This window comes from Lytechinus variegatus, chromosome 2 (genome assembly GCF_018143015.1).
Source record: "Lytechinus variegatus isolate NC3 chromosome 2, Lvar_3.0, whole genome shotgun sequence".
NCBI lineage: Eukaryota > Metazoa > Echinodermata > Echinoidea > Temnopleuroida > Toxopneustidae > Lytechinus > Lytechinus variegatus.
The window spans coordinates 65,982,915-65,988,914 of record NC_054741.1 but is presented as its reverse complement, the minus strand read 5'-3'; the positions used below and the strand labels follow the sequence as shown (position 1 = coordinate 65,988,914).

General features: G+C 38.0%; 1 protein-coding gene across 2 annotated transcripts in view; it reads left to right on the top strand.

Moving 5' to 3' along the window:
* Window positions 1-498: 498 nt before the first annotated feature.
* Window positions 499-6,000, top strand: part of LOC121408694 (protein strawberry notch homolog 1-like) — a 51,628-nt gene continuing 46,126 nt past the window's right edge. The window contains exons 1-2 of one of the 2 annotated variants that reach the window (XM_041600242.1): window positions 499-619; window positions 3,959-3,999. The gene's annotated coding sequence lies outside the window, so the exon portion shown is untranslated. The remainder of the gene's footprint in view (window positions 620-3,958; window positions 4,000-6,000) is intronic. The other variant, XM_041600241.1, reaches the window with a different exon arrangement.

Sequence of the window (6,000 nt, the reverse complement as noted above, 5' to 3'; positions counted from 1 at the left end):
GCCAAGGCTCAGTTGGTCCTTCATATGAAGTAACCGTCGAATATTATTTTGAAATGAGTCCTGTATATTGTAACAATTTTGGTTATTTTGCGTGGTATGATGCACAGATATGTGAAATCCAGAAGGATGACCTTATCTACCGGTATCCCTTGAATAAGTAAAGGTAGCCCATTTGGGTTCCTCTGTTGATTAACAGTTACTCTTATTTCCCTATCAAATATCAGTGACGACTCAATACATCAAACTTTATTTGTAAACATTAATTTATTTCAATTTCCTTCTTGATTTCTGTACTGTATATGCAACAACACATGAATTGGGCATATGTGCACATACGAGATAGATATCGTCAGTTGAATGTGTCCGTTTCAACTATTAATTTTTTAGGGCTATAAGGATTAGATGAAAAAATGATTTATATTTCCTTTTATTTTAATGACTAATATCTTTTATATTTAAGATATCCTTATCAGGTTTATTTTTATGTTATATTTTTGAAATTGGCAATATACGTTCATTGCAATCCAATTCTGCGACCTGCGGATAGGCTGCGACTCGATTACTCGTTCTTCCTTTCTGGATGTAATCACAGTGTTACAAAAACGGCTTAACAAGTTAGGTATGGTGTTGTTTTTTATTATTATTAGAGTAATATAAAATTCTGTCTGGCCTTTCTTTTTAACAATCCATCATAATAATAATGACTTTGTTTTGTCAATAAGCAACATCATTATTGCACGCAATGACAATCATGTCAATGGCCCGTGCGTGCGAACGAGATTTCGTCACGCATGGGCATCGCATGCTAGCCATCCCCTAGTATAGCCAACTTCCAAGACAAGCACCGGCCACTGTTTTTCCGTGCCCGAGCGAGCTCCGCGCGATCGAGCCTCCGCTCCGGCTCCGACATGCCACTGCCAGAGGCCGATTTGAGCCATATCCTGGCCTGGCTGGGCTATAAATACACACCAGGTCCAGGCCAACATAGTCTTAAGGACACCTTGCATGATGATGTTTTTTAAAAAATATTTTGGCATTATCGTCAAATTGGGAACCACCGTTCAAGTTCATACAGCAGCGCTTTATTTAGTCACACGCACGGTTCCCTATTTCCACCTCCATTCACTAGTCTGAGTCTGTACACAAGTGCGCGTACACAAATCTATGAGTGGTTCCCAAAACCACGATTTGGCCAATATTTTGACAAACCGTACAGTATTTCTTCATCATCAGTAGAGGCGCTGGTCCAAAAATTGGGATTGTCCCAGAAAACAAGGATATCCTCATAAACCAAGACAAATCATGTCTTGATAAATTTAGACTGTCCTTGTTTATGGGGACGTTTTTTTTTCACTTCCCCCTTCGGGACAAAGACAGCAATTTCGGAAATTGAGAGTGCTAAAAATAGATTCAGTGACCTCAAATCCCCCCAGTTCACCCTTTATTTTTCATGACTTACCGTCTTCCAATAATCTTGTTATGAAACCTGATATGTTTACATTGACTAGCACACTTGATTGGTGTCGGCACTTGACAGGTGAATGAACTTTCCTAGATTTCTTGTGTGAAGAAATCCTTATAAACTGAGACAGTCCCTGTAAACTGGGACGATCCCAATTTTCTGACCAGCGCCTCTACTGATCATGGAGTCCACTCATGCTCATTCTAACCACTCGTCATCCCCGACCATTTGCCATACAGCAAAAGGTTGGGGATGGGACTGTGCGGTGTTTAGGCCTGCTTCCTGGCAATTTTTTAACTTATGAAGAAAAGAGTTGGACTTACCAATGATTGTCGGGAACCAAACGAAGATTTTGTAACTGCAGCTCTGTTGTAACTCCTGACATCCAAGAAATATGATCCTTTCTTCCAATTCTGCTTTCGGAATCGTGTAAAATTGTCGGGAAATTCTTCTTAATTCCCCTCTGCAAATAGAATCCTTGTGTAGAGTGCCGTGATGCCCTCTAGTGTTGAATAAAAGAAAGCTTTATGGGAGCGCGACCACAGAGCTGGATTATTCATGCTTCTGATCAATTCCTGTTTCCGGTGAAGCTTGTTCTCGCGAAGGTAGTCTTTTCATCACCTGACACTTATTTTTTTTACATCAGAATTATATTTTTGTCACACTCACAGGTCAAGGACGCGGGGGGGGAGGACAAGTCCCCCTAAATATTAGGAGAGTGAATAGTTCCTCCTAAAAAAGAAAAAAAAGACTGAGGAAGAAAGAAAGAAAAAAGAATGGAGGAAAGGAAGGAAGAAAGGAGCGATTCTCGTATACAAGCAAAAAAAATATCGCATCCAAATGGAGGGGATCTGAGTCAAATATTTGAACCTTATTTCCAGAAAAATCTTGGCTATAATTGACAAGGCCCTGGGAACTATTTTTTGAATGGGGGCAGTGAATTAAATAGGCAAAGCCCCCCCCCCAAAAAAAAAGTTTTTAATCTAAAATTGAGAACAAATTATTCCAGAGAAATTTGAAGGGACACAGCATTTCGAGTGAGGCAAATATTTTTTTAGTAAAATTCAACATCAAGAAAATTTCATACCCTTGTCATATGAATCTTAAATAGCAATAGAACATATTATAATTTGTTACACTTTTCCTTTTCTTTCTTTCACATTTTTTTTATCTCTTAATTCTTTCCCCTTTCTCATTCATTTATTAGCATTTCGGGATGAGTTTCTCACATTAAGTTCTCCTTTCCTTTCTTTTCACTCTTTCCTCGCATTTGACTTTATATAGTTAAATTCTTTCCGCTTTGTCTTCATCTACTTTTCTCCTTTTCCCCTTTTCCTTTTTTTTCTTGGCCAAATCCGTCACGGGGGGGGGGGGGGCTGTCCCCTGTCCTGTCTGTAACGCCATGGTTAGTAGTGAAAAGACTATTATATCAGAAATGCGAAACAAATTCACGACGAGTAATGCAGTTTTTGCAATGCCAACAATTAAGTTCTTTTATTGTTGGCATTTCAAAAACTGCATTACTTGTGAATTTTTTTCGCATTTCATTTCATTTATTTCCTAAATAAAAGCATACATGTACATATTTTCATATCAACATCATCATGAAAAGGATACAATAATTACGTAAAAAACAATACATTCGTGCCAAGTAGCAAAATGCATGTATAATAATAATAATAGACAGTTCTTGTATAGCGCATAACACATTATAAATAACGTCTCTATGCGCTTCCAAAGGACTTGGATATTATTACCCTGGCTTTAGCCCCGCAGCCTTTTACAGCGCTGTGGCATTTCAAGGAATAAATTCCTGCCAGGTACCCATTCACCTCACCTGGGTTGAGAGGTTGAGTTGATGTATATGTAACTTAATGTGGAAGAAACCTTGAGAAAGCAGAGGTCGTGAAAAAGGTTCCCCGTATAATCAACTTTTATGATTGTGGCAACAATGGGAAGACTAGACAATTTATATACAATCATTTGTATGATTACAAAAATTCTATAGAATGTTTCATTTTAGGTTAACATCTAAGGGAAAAAAATCTAGAGATAGGCGCACTCGCTATCATTAACCTAAGCCTTATTTGATAATATAATATTGTTTATAAGAATAAAACTAAATATGCTTAAAACTTCAGACTTCATGCAGTATGAGGGTGTAAGATAACCCCCCCCCCTATTTTGATGCTTCCGCCTCGAACGAATAGTTGTAGCACCATCAGTGCACTTCCTTCTTTAATAAACTATATATTGTATGGTGAAAGGACCTATGATGATTAATTTATATATCCTCAGGAAATAATGTCACTTACACTGTTTTACTCTTTAAATATCGAGACGAAACAAGATTACCAATTCGTCTCGATAGAGGCTATCAAGACTTCCTTACCAGAATGCATCACGAGCTGAGTTTCGTCCAAACGGGTGGATAAACCTCTCTGTTTTCGTGAGAATTTTTTTTCTTTCTTGATTTTTTACTGTTGAACACCATAGCAGCAACGCAGAGGATCAATCGCCATCACGCATAAATTTCGGTGAGTTTTTATTCATTTTTTTTAATGTTGTAAAGTCATTAAGATTGATCTGATTTGTAAACATGTTGGGCTAAGTATCACATTTATAAAATTGCACAAGTTCGTGATACTTTGAATGACAGATGGGGGAAAATTAGACATGAATATTTGCACAATTGGAGAGCATACATCCGAGAACGAGGTGATTCTAACCTTGTTCTCAGTTACAATTACATCTCCATGTGTGGCAAAATAATGGTTTGCAATGTTTGGCTTAAAGTTATTTTCTCTTTTTTGTTGGGACAAATGCTTGATTTTTTTTTTACATTGTCAGTTTCCATTACAGCTTTTTTATCATATAATATGGCTCTTAAATAAATTTGATCCTTTAAATCATTTTTTCTTAAAAGTAGAGATTGAAAAATTAAAATTTTCTTACCATATTACTTTCCACCAATACTAATAGAGGGCATACACAGAAATATGCCAAAAAATCAAGTTTTTGAGTGCTCTAGTGAATACAAAAATCATTCCCAAGTTACTAATGAAAAATAAATTGCAAATGTATGGAAATTGGTAATTTTGGTCAAAAAAATGATATTTATTTTTTCAAAGTGTGTGCTCAATACAGCATAAGTCCTACCTGTAGATTCTCCACCACAGGCAGGATGGTAGCAGTGAACAAGTGGAGTCTTGAACCCCGGCCCCGTCCGTATTCAAATGTAACTTACAGAATAGACAGGAATAACTGTCGTTTCTGGGGATTTGTTCAACAATTTTCTGACATTCACCGATGGTAAAGTGTCCATGTGGGCTCGCATGTGTTATCACACCTTCACTTTTGTCAATCCACAGTCCACAGTTTGGTGTAATTTTATACACTGAATTTACACTCTAAGGATTTATAGTATATAAACTACAAACTTTCATAGCTTGATATTCCATTTATAAAATACTTTAAACGATATAGATGAAAATTATACTTTACTGATGTTTAGTTGGGTTGGACAAAGGAAAAAACGATCAAAATGGCAGCCAAACTATGAAATATAAATTTACAAACGAACGGAGAGGGCGTCAACAATTTACAAATTTGATATCGATATTGCATTACCACCAGCACACCTACAAGGCAATATACAAATACAATAATACCATGCGATACACTACATGAAGACAAACGATACTAGTTATTTGTACTTGTACTTGTAAATTTCCTTCCTCCGGTCTACGGAGATCGGCGGCAAGCCGCCGCAGGGTTCAGGTCCTTTCTAGATGATTTTGCCGGCATAGATGAATTTTTAGAATGTACCTTAAGCAGTGACATGTCAAAGAGGAAGCAGAAGAAGAGGACAGGGAGTGTGAAGGGAAGAGAATGGAGGATGCGAGTATGAGGGGGTCATTTCCAGTGAAGTCATTTAGGATGGATGTAGGCAAGTCAAGGTTCTCAAGATGCTGTAGAAGGTCCAGACGCTGCGTCAAAAAGACTGGACATGAGGCAAGAAAGTGGGTAGTGGTTTCTTCCTCCAGAGAGCAGAGCTTGCAGGTTGGGTCTGGGCTCTTCCCGATGGTAACTAGGCGTCTTTGTGTGGAATTAGTGGACGTAATCAGCTGAGCACGTAAAATCACAGCTGATCGAAGATGGGTCGGTAGTGAAGAAGGGTAGAATAACAATATCTTGGGAAGCATTGAGAGGTTACTCCAAAGGCTGAGGGATGAGAATTTCTCAATGCACACTCTTGCTTCTTCCATTTGGGCATCATACAACTCCTGCACAAACTTTTCCAACGGTGGTATGAGAAATCTTCAGATAGGAGAGATGTGAGGGAAGGTTGTACTTGGACAGCAGCTTATTCCAATAGATGATAGTAGGAGTCTTGGTGGAGAGGGCATGGAGGAATGAGCGAAATTTCGAATCTACTATGATCAATGTTGAAGAGTTGTCCTATCAGAAGAAAAGTGTTCAGTTCAATCTCTCGGGAGAGGTGAAGTAGGTCGGTTAACAGGAAGACAGAGATATAT